Raw genomic sequence first — 11160 nt, forward strand, 5'->3', positions numbered from 1 at the left:
AACTAAAGAAAGCAGGTGAGACCAAACTATTTTATCTGTTCAAGATGGACAATGGGTGAGACATTTTGGTTGGTTTTCACAGGTTGGGCTGAAGGGCCTGTTTCCAAACTCCACAACGCAATGCATCTATGGTGTTAGGTATTGTTTGTCTGTTTGTTTAATTATTTATTTATATTTATTGAGTGAGAGAGAGAGAGAGAGAGATTTATAGCATGGTTACAGACCATTTTACCCTTTGAGTCCATGCAGACCAATTGACCTACACCCCTGGTACGCTTTTGAATGGTGGGAGGAAACTGGAGCCCCTGGGGAAAACCCAGGCAGATACAGGTTGGCTGGTTTAGACACTCAAATGTTGACGATCACTGAAGGCTGCAGAAAGTGCCAAACCTAGTTAAGTTCAACACAGACATTTACCTCCCATCCATTGAAGGTATCTATGTGAGGAACTGCCTCAGAAAGGCAGCCAACATCATAAAGCACCATAACCATTCCTCTTCTCATTTGCCATCTTCATGCCGCAAATGGAAAAGCCTGAACTTCAGCATCTTTCAGTTCAAGAAGGTTTTTATCCAACACCTATCAGGCTTTTGAACCTTAGCTAATTATTCCAAATGTAAACTACTCTCTACACTACTGAAACATTACATTTGTTTTTCCTTGAGCTACTGTAACTGTGAATATTTATCTATTTATTGTTTTATATTTATTATCTCTTTTTCTGTCTTGGCATTTTGTGATAATTTCATTTATATCACTGTAATTGGTATGTACCTATGTACATATGTGGCTCCCGCAATTAAGAGTATCAGCTCATCTACACATTGTGTTTACATGTATGACAATATGCTCTTGTTATTATTATTATTGTTATCACAAATGTATATACACACACTCACGCATATACACACGCACGCACACATGCATTTGCACTCAGACACACTCACACAAAGCTTAGAACACATTTTCCAGCAAGAAAGTAGGGCCAACACAGATTAAAGGTTCAAAGGTTCCTTTATTGCACATGATGATACATTAAAAATGTAATACTTGTATGCATGAACTACTGCAACTGTAAGGCAAACAAAGAGTCACCATAAGCATTGCCTGGTACCTCTAACAATAGGAGAAAGAAAAGCAAAAGAGACTCCCTTCAGAGACACTCCAGCATTCCCACATCTTCGGCAGCCACACTGATTCTAGTTCAGTAGTTTTCTAACTGCCCCCCTAACCCCACATTCCATTTAAAGCAATCCCTATGCCAAAACTGCTCTGCGATTGGTAAGGGATTGCTTATGGTGGTATATGAGTGGGAAGGGAAGGCTGAGAATCACTGCTCTAGACCCAATTGTTACTGAGATATTTTGCTTGAGAAAAATTATCATTGGCCCATTTCCTTTGGAGTTATGAAACCGTGCACATAAAAAGACAATTAAGTCCAATTAAAACAGTGGTTTTCAAAAGTTTTCTTTTCATTCACTTACCACCTTAAGTAATCCCTTACTAATCTCAGAGCAATTATGACCCAGGAATTGCTTAAGGTGTAATGTGAGTTTAGGGGGGCAGTTTGAAAACCATTGCTCTTGTTTAAAGCATCGGAAAATTCGAGCTCCAGGTCCAAAACTCTGATACAGTCAGGAAGTCTTCAGGGCATTCAGGAGCCCTTCACAACCTCAGCACCCTCTTAAATCCTGGTTCCAATACCTGGTTCCCAATAATACATTCTCCAGCAACTTGTGTGGGACCTTCAGCCATTGAGCCCCTCATAGGTCTCTGTCCTGTAGCCATCGACTCTGCTTCTCCTTCACAACAGCGGTGTGGTCTCCCCATTTCTGGTGCCTTGCACCAGTCCACTGCATCCCCGGTGTCTGCACCCCTCATGGTAACATGTCCAGCACAGGCACTGCCATCTTGAGCCCAAAAAGAGTTAGCTCCTGTAACAGGTCTTTTATCGCCTGTACTGAGCTATTGGCATCAGGAACAGGCAGTAGAATCCTGCGGAGCAGCACTGTGTTTCCGCTCCCCGCTCTCCCAGATCCACACCAGTGGTGGCGCTGCTGTTACAGCAACTCCAGAAGCACCACTATTCATTTTAGTGGGTCACCCTTGACTTTACACACTTGCTGAGCATTTGAGAGTCATTTTCAGCCAGTATACTCTTTGGTTAATTGAATGCTGTACATGCCCAAATTTCTAGGAGGTATTTTCAATTGGCACAGCTGAGAGAAAAGAGAAATTTATCTTTTGTAAAGAATCAAATCTAAAGATTTTCTCTGACACATAATCTTTCTGGTGTGTCTTGAGCAATGTCAACATTTGGAATGTTAAAATCATCCCCATTCCAACATGTCTGTCCATGATCTCTTGCACTACCAAACTGAGACCATCCACAAACTGGAGAAATATCTTCATATTTTGTCTGGGCACCCTCCAACCAGATGTCATTATCATCAACTTCTCTGGTTTCCGTTAACCCCCTACCCGCCCCACCATCTCTCTCTCTCCCTACATCTCTTTTCCTCCAGCTCTGCATTCACAAAGCTAACCCACTCTCAGCACTTCTCTGCTGCCGTCCTACCCATGTCCACTATGGTCTCTTGTCTGTTGGCCTATGCTCCTTCCTTTGACCCTTCTTCCCTCCTCACCCAACCATTTTGCTCACACCTTGACAAAGGGCTCAGGCCTAAACCATTGGTTATATATCTTTGCCTCTGTTGGACACTGTGACACCTGCTAAATTTCTCCAGCACATTTTTGTATTAACAAAAATAGACACAAGTTTATCACCACTCTATGATAATTACAGTAGCTGAGTTGGAGAGTGTATGTAATCTGGAATTTGGGTTTAATTACCTTTCCTCTGGGAGACTTTCCACTTTAGCTTTTAAGACACAGCAAGAAGTCACTCTCTAATGTCAGTTGCTTAAAACCCTGAGGGGTAGATTCTCCATAGGGGGCAGGTAAAATAACATCTTCAGCAAAGTATTTTTTTCACAAATGAAACCCTTTCCTTCCACCTAATTTAATTAAATCTAAGCTGCTTAAAAATGTCAAACAATACTCCAAGGAGAAATGTTCTTTACTGAGCTTAAATATGCAGTAAAAGTTGCAATGTGTATTTGTGTTGATTTTTCTCCAAATTCACGATCAGGCATTTATTTTCTGCTTGTATCTGTCATTGAGAAGGAAAGTGGAGAGATACACTTTGATCCGTTGCTCCGAGGTGAATTTTAAACAAGAAGCAATGAAGGAACAGGAAAGAAATGTGTACAGGTTTGGAAGGTGCATAATTTGTTGGGTGGGGGGGTGGGTTTACAAGATCAAACAACACCTTATATTCTGTCTGGGCAGCCTCCAACCAGAAGGCATCGCCATTGACATCCAATTTCGGTTAATGCCCTCCACAGAGTCTCTCTTCCCCAATCCCTCTGTCTCCTTTCCTCCTGGTTCCCTCATCTATCAGAGAACTACTCTCTCCTCTATCACTTTCCAGCTTTTTTTCTCTTCTACCCTCCCAGCTGTATCCGCATTACCTCTCACCTGTCAGCCTGTGATCCTCCCTCTACACGTTTCTTCATCCTCTCCTCCTCCCCGTAATCTTCATCTTTTATTCAGGTATATGCCTGTTTTGACTCATACCTTGACAAAGACTCCAGAACCAAAACATGGGTTACCCTTTAATTCCTATGGATGCTGCGTGGCCTGCTGAGTTTCACCACCACCTTTGTGTATTGCCATTTACAAGTGATGATGTATCTCTGGACTTGCTTGGTGACAGAGGACAGAGGCATCAGGGTGCCATTGGAAAATTTTAGTCAAGGATCTACAGTGCATTTTGGGGATGGTGCCTACTGGAGTCATGGAGCAGTGGTAGTGAAGGGTGTAAATGTTTACAATGTTGAATCAAGCCAATTATTTCTCTTCAGATTATATGGTAGTGTCTGGAGTCATAGAGACACAAGTGCAGAAACAAGTGCATCATTGCGAGCCTTGTCACCTGCTCCCTCTATCTCCCTCCTAGGTTTTACTTTCTACTGCTCACCTATACAGTCAGAACTCAAAGGATGTTGGGGTGTGTGTGTGTGTGGGGGGGGGGGGGGGTGGGGGAGAGAACTGGAGCACCCAAGGAAACTCCACATAGACATTACTAAAGGTCAGGATTCAACCTAGCTCACTGGAAGTATGAGGCAGTGGAGGCAATTGTGAGTGTCCTTTCTGGTTCCATCATTGTGTGGACTAGTAGCTGCAAAGAATCATCAAAACACCCAAGAATATCACTGGGATTTCCCTTTCCTCTATTGATGACATTAACAGGAGCATGGCTTAAATAAGCCTCAAATAATTATTGAGGATCCCTACTACCATCAGGACTGTCAGGCTGGGAAATAACTTCTTCCACAGGCTGTGAGATTGATGGATGGTAACTAGTAATCTTAGGTATCTTATAAATGAAACAAATAAATTATTCAAAAATATTCCTATTTATTTTGTAAAATATCTTTAAGTATGTTTGTTATTATTAATGTGCTGTGTATTGTGTGTGAATGTGTTTACACCATTGTTTGGTGAGACCCTGTTTCATCTGGTTATATATAAACAGTCAGAAGAGAATTAACTTGAACTCGAACTAACCTGGAGTTGCATTCATTTTGTCAAATGGAGAGTTCAATCATAACTGTGCCTGATTGAGGGTGGAACAGTTTGCAAGGAGGTGAGCTACTTATCATAGACCATCAGTCCCCAGCCTGCTCTTGTAGCTGAATTGTTTATCTGATTGGACCAGTGAGTTTGTGATCAAGAGTCACCCCAGCAATATTGACAGTAACAATATTGGCGAGGTGGTGAGAGAACCCCTTACTGAAGAAGGCCTGGCTCTTGTTGAGATCTCTCACCTTCATTAAGGATACAAGGTGCCAATTATCAGATCTTAAGCAGTCAAAGAGAAGCTGGAGGGACTCAGCATCACTGTACAGTCAACATGTCAGGTCAGGACCCTTGCTTTATCCATTTCTTTCCATGGAAGCTGACTAACCCGTGGAGTTCCTTCAGCTTCTCCCTTATCTGCTCAAGATTCTAGCATCCACAGAGCTTGTGTTTCTCCAGTTATCAGATCATGCTTATCCAATCCTACTGCCCCCAGGCATGGATTGCTCTAATATTTCAAATATTTATACTTTGTGAGCATGGAATCCGTACCTATGACATTTATTTTGAATTATTTTATTTCAGATAGCTTCCACCATGACTTATAAAGGCAGTAGAGATCTGCACTCAATCTTTTAAGAATGGACTTCATTAGATTCACTTCAGAAATATCCAGGCCAATGGTGTGTGAGTATAATTAATGCTCCAGAAAACATGTATCATTTACCATGTGAAGTCATTGAAGCAAAAACCTGCTGAGATCAGAAACAAAGGTAGAATATGTCAGGATACCATCAGTAGATCAGACAGAGAACCAGAATGAACATAGGACATAGAATAGTCCAGCAGAGTAGAGGCTTTTCAGCCCACAATATTGGGCCAAACCCCATAAACCTACCCCAACTCAATCTAACACTTCCCTTCCTCACAGCCCATAACCTCACATTTCTCTTGCATCCATGTTCCTATCAAAATGTCCCTATTGTACCAGTTTCCACCACCAGCCCCAGCAAATCATTCCATCCACCCAGCACACTCTATGTAAAAAAAAATCCGGTCACCTTAAACAGATGTCTTCTGGTATTGGCCATTGCCACACTGGGAAAATGGTGCTGGCTGTCTATCCCCTCATCATCCTCCATTGCTTGAAAGAACAATTAGGGTAAATCGACTTGTGAAGGGCCTTATTGACCTACCTCTGTTTCTCACTCCACAATGCTGCCTGACCCAATGTGTATTTTCTGTGTTTTATTTTTCCTTTGTTCCAAATTATGTTTCTGGCATAAATTGAGACAGCTGCCCAATTTTGAAATATTATCTCTCCCAGCCAGTCTGGGGAAAAATAGGACCAGGCCACAACTGTGAACATTTCAGCTCTTGCACCAGGGAGGCTTCAGATAAGAGAAGTGAACCTTGGACAGAAATGGTCTCTTGCAGAAAATCCTCCTCCTCCATTCTCTTCTAGCAGCTTCTGTTGATTTTTTTTTATATACCAAAGGGAACGCTTGAGCAAATGTATTGAAGTCAGGGCAACATTCTTCAGCACTTGGCCTGCCACACTCAAGAGACTTTAACAACTTTAAAGAACATGAGCAAGCAATGATCTTTGGTGAATTGTGCGCCCAGCTGGGAGTAATCAATCAGCACCAACTGTGTAGTTGAAGGCTCTTTTTAAGTGGGTCCAGGAGAGGAGGTCCTCTGCTGCTAAGTACAGATTCACTTGAAGGATAAGCAAAGGATAAACTGAAGAACTATACTCCAACATAATGTTGCTGACAATATGTCATAATTGCAAATTGATAAATACCACCAACTGTACTTGCCAGTCAAAAATTGTGGATTAGATCTGAAGTTTTGACATGCAATTGCCTCCATAACTGGCTGTACAAAGATGCAGACACATCATCTTGCATACTGAAAACAATTCATCACTTTTTGACCATAAGACCAAAGGATGTAGGTGTAGAAATAGGCTATTCAGCCCATCAAGTCTGTCCCATCATTTAATCATGAGCTGATCCATTTTGTCACTCAGCACCACTACCCATCCTTCTCCCCAAGCCTTTGATGCCCTGTAAATATACAATTTACTATAATGCGTGCAAAATATTGCAGTTTAACTGTCTGTTTTTAAAATGTAAAAACATAAAACTGGTCTGATAATCAGATCAGGAGTAAGACAGACCAAATAGTGTTGAGGTGCATTGCCTGTGAACAAAATTCTGTGTCGAGAGGTGTTTTTTTCTGAAATAACATCACAGTAGTGGTAAGCACAATGTTATTACTGCACCACTGTCCGGATTTTGAGTCTGTCACTGTCTGCATGGAGTTTTTGCATTCTCCCTGTCTGTTTGGGTTTCCTCTGGGTGTTCCAGTTTCCTTCCAAATTCTAAAGACATACAGGGGCTTGTAGGTTCATTGGAGTAGTTGGGTGGCACAGGAAGGCAAAAAAAGGGCACGCATAAAGGAAAGAAAAAAAATAGGATTTTGACAAAGGGTCTTCGACCTGGAACGTTGACTCCAATTCTCTGTACACATGTTGCCTGACCTGCTGAGAGTTTGCATCATTTTCTGTCTTCAAATCAGGTTTCCAGGAGCTCCAGCTTTTTTTCTAGGAGCACACTGCTCCCAACACAGAGGAGCAATTCATTTCTTTCCCATCTTCCCACGGCCCTCCAGAATATATTTTAAAGTACTGTATTTGATGGCCTATAAGACCCATAGGCATACAACCCGCCACCCCCCACCCCCCATTTCAGTAGGGACTATTGAGAAAAGTTTTTTTTTAGTGTATTTACAGAAAAGCATTTAATTTTGTTGAAATGTAGCTACAGTATAGCAGAAAAAAAATCTTGGACTAAGCATGCAACTAGGATAACAGGAAAAATCTTTTTAATAATAATACTGCTGTAATTTACAAGAGAAAATAAAAGGAGCTTAGCTATAGCAGAAACATTTTAGAAAAACAAGCTACCAGTAGAGATGGAAAAAAAAATGATAAATCAGACAAGAACAACAGCCATTTACAGTGAACATATCATACATGAATGCAATAATAAACATGGCAAGAAGAAACAAAAGCATGACAGAAAGCATCTTACACAAAGCAAGTTACCAGTACAGGTGAACATAAAGCAGGAAATCAGACATGAAGAACAGTCATTTACAGTGAAAATATCACACCGTACATGAAGACAGTAATAAAACTTTGTAAAAGGTACATAATTGATTCACACTGGTGAGCTACTTTGAATTTACTTACTGTACTGTTTCAGACAAGTTCTCATGAACAACATTCACTAAAACATTGCTCTAAAACCAGTTCTGTTATGACTTTATTTTAGTGCCATTATGAAATCTGCATATAAAGCAGATAGTGTCATGTCTGACCATGAGTTATTAGCACAAGTAACATATTATGTTTTAATAAGAAGTCTAGGACAATTACCTTCTTGAACATAAATGATTCAATTGGAAAGGTCAATGACAAATGGATGTGGAGTCTTTCCTGGCATTTCTACACAGATGCACTGTTTATTTCAACATCATCTACCCAAAATTCACAAAACCTACACAAACGATGATCACTTGAAGTACAAGTTATGTTCAGTGTAGACCTAATTTCCACAATATCTTGCAGTTGTTTGAGACACATCACCCCAAAAGTTGTGTCCACGCACAAAACTGACCTCAAATCCAGTTTAAATTAGTCGTTAGCGCGACACTAATTGCAATGCCAGCAACGCAGTTTCGAATCTGGCACTCCTTGTAAAATTTTTCCCGTGACTGCCGTGGGTTTATCCTGGGTGCTCCGGTTTCCTCCCACCCTCCAAAACATACTTAATTGGTTGTAATTGGGGCAGCACAGGTCTCAATGGCCAGAATCGGCTTCTACTATTTGCAGACAAAGATACTGTTAAGAACATTTTAAAATCTCCTGAATTTAAAAAAAAATGCTAAGAAACAACTTACTTCATCTCACTATCACTGAAAGATGTGGATTTTGCTCACTGTTTTTAGATACTTAAAATCATATTTCACATTGGTGAAGTGGAATTTTTTGGCCGAAACTTAATTTTAAGCTCAATTAATAAAATTATAGCCACTATTTTTTTGTTTTATCATCAAATATTTTTGAGAGCAAATTAAAAATTTCATGCCATTATAAAGCTCTGCCTAATTGTGCTTTGTCAGGAAAAGCTTTAGGTTTGCAGAATGCTTGAGCAAAACTCCTTCTTAAAACCAGAATAATTTTTGAGTACAAGCTCAAGTTTCCCATATTTGGGTCAAATCAAAATCCATACCACATTGATGGATGTCATCCTTGCTCATGTGTGTCACAATGTCGTTTATTTTATATAAACTCATGTTTGGGGTTGAGCGGTATGTCAACAGTTTGAACTTTAAACCACTATAAGGAGTGTTCTGAACTCCGATTTGTAATTGTGGCAGAGTCGATGAGGAAAGCGGTCAATCCCAAAGTGAGGTTTGACAGGGCTTGTTGTAGAGAGAGGGAGTTGTAAGCAGCCACCTATCATTTTTTTTAAACTATCAACAATTTGACTTGTATTATCTTGGTCTTGACTCTTGCTGTGATCAGTATAAAGGATACATTCGCCCAGGATCAGAATTATTGCGAGTGTTGGAGGAACCTCCATTTATACACTCAGCAATTATTAGTATTTAAAAGCTGCAATGACATTTTAATTAATGCTTTTCCTTCAAATGTAGGAAATGATTAACAAGTTCAAAATGACAATGATAATAGCCAGCTCTTTTTTTTGTTCTTGCATCCAAGTTATTAACATTTTTGCCCTGACATTCATGTCTCATTCCTCTTTTCCAGTGCTAGGCTATTCATATGTTAATGAGAATGACCTCAAGGCCTGGGTACATTATTAAAAGTCCACTCATGGAAGCACAGATTGAAAATTAATTGAAGACCGCACCCAAGGATGCGTGCACTGTTGACTGGGCTTCAAGACTAGTCTGTGTAGAATGTTTCCTGATCCACTAGAGAACAGAAATAATTTCCAGCTCAGTGCAATAATTTATTTGGACTCAATTTCCATTTCAAGCTTCTAACCAAAAACCACATTGCAAATCTGTATACAAATAAATTCTTTGACGGAATGTGAGTGAGAACTAATGGCTCTGGAGGTTCATTTCAAAGCGAACACTTGTGTCAAGATCTTTATTAGTGAAGCGGAGGCTGTCACGTGATCAGGTAGAGTCAGGTGCACAATTTCTTTTTCAAAGTTTGCCTGTTCCTATACCCCAGAGGTTCTTTCAAAACCTTAATAAAGGCATCAGGAAGTTTCTGTGGAAAGGTAAGTCTTCCAGAGCCTTTATTGATAAATTAACTTGGAATTATGAATTGAGAGGATTAATGCTCCCAGATTTCAAATTTTTTTTTTTTGGGCAACCCAATTGAAGTTTGCCCCCTCCCTCTTTGATGGAGGAGACAAGTCTTCATGGGTAAAATTGGAGTTGTATAACATTGGTGAGAGGATAGAAGAAAATTTAAAATATAAATGGAATTCTAAATTATTATCTGACTCTATTAAAGCATGTAATTACAATATGGAATAAAATTAATGGTCAAATTGGGGTCAAGGGAGGCCTTTCACCTAAAACACCCCTGGCTCAAAATCTGTTAATTCCATTGACAATTAATAATAAAATCCTGGACACTTGGTCCCAGAGAGGAGTCAAGTGTATTGAAGATTGTAATGAGCAGGGATAATTTTTTATGATAATTGAATAAATTAGGAATAAATATGGAGTTTTAAAAATATATTTTTTCTGTTATCTTCAGTTAAGATCTTATTTAAGGGAAAAATTAGGTCCAGCACTGACCTTACCACGGTGCAGCAAAATAGAGACTCTGGTTCGAAAGGGGAGCAAAAAAAATTTCAAAAATGTATTCCTTCCTTCAGACAGGAACCCCTAAACGAGGGCTTGATAATTCAAGACAAAGGTGCAAATCAGATTTGGGAATAGAAATTGATCCATTTTGCTGGTCCGACTTATGTTGGGACATCATGATTAACATGATTAAATGAAGGTAGTGGCTGGAGCAATGCAATTTCTTGCATACCTTACTCCACAAAAGTTATAGAAATTAAAATTGGAAATATCAGGCCAATGTTTTTGATGTGGCCAAGAAATAGGTACTTCCTTGCATTCAACCTGGTCATGCCCTAAAGTGAGGCCTTTCTGGGAAGATTTGGGTAATCTTCTGGAAAAAAAAATGACTGGAATTCGATACCCTCAGGTACCTGAATTATTTTTATTGGGGAATTTAGAAGACACAAAAAGTGAAATGTGGCTGTTAAAATATCAATTAAAATGTGTTAAGCTTGCTTTACCAATGGCCAGGAAATGCATAGCAGTTATTTGGAAATCTGATTCAAAACTAGGTTTATCCTGCTGGAAGATAAAAATGCATCATCGTGTTTGCCTGGAGAAGTTCACCTAGAACCTCAGAAACAGGTATGATGTATTTTCAAGGAT

The 11160-nt window shown here is 39.8% G+C and overlaps 1 long non-coding RNA gene across 1 annotated transcript in view; it reads left to right on the forward strand.

The window, feature by feature from the left end:
* LOC138763230 (uncharacterized) overlaps positions 1 to 9753 on the forward strand; it is a 112399-nt gene extending 102646 nt beyond the window's left edge. Inside the window, exons 3-4 of the long non-coding RNA XR_011357433.1 lie at positions 5230 to 5327; positions 9491 to 9753. This is a non-coding gene — a long non-coding RNA (uncharacterized lncRNA). The remainder of the gene's footprint in view (positions 1 to 5229; positions 5328 to 9490) is intronic.
* The last annotated feature ends 1407 nt before the right edge of the window (positions 9754 to 11160 follow it).

The sequence above is a fragment of the Narcine bancroftii genome, chromosome 1 (assembly GCF_036971445.1).
Source record: "Narcine bancroftii isolate sNarBan1 chromosome 1, sNarBan1.hap1, whole genome shotgun sequence".
Lineage (NCBI taxonomy): Eukaryota > Metazoa > Chordata > Chondrichthyes > Torpediniformes > Narcinidae > Narcine > Narcine bancroftii.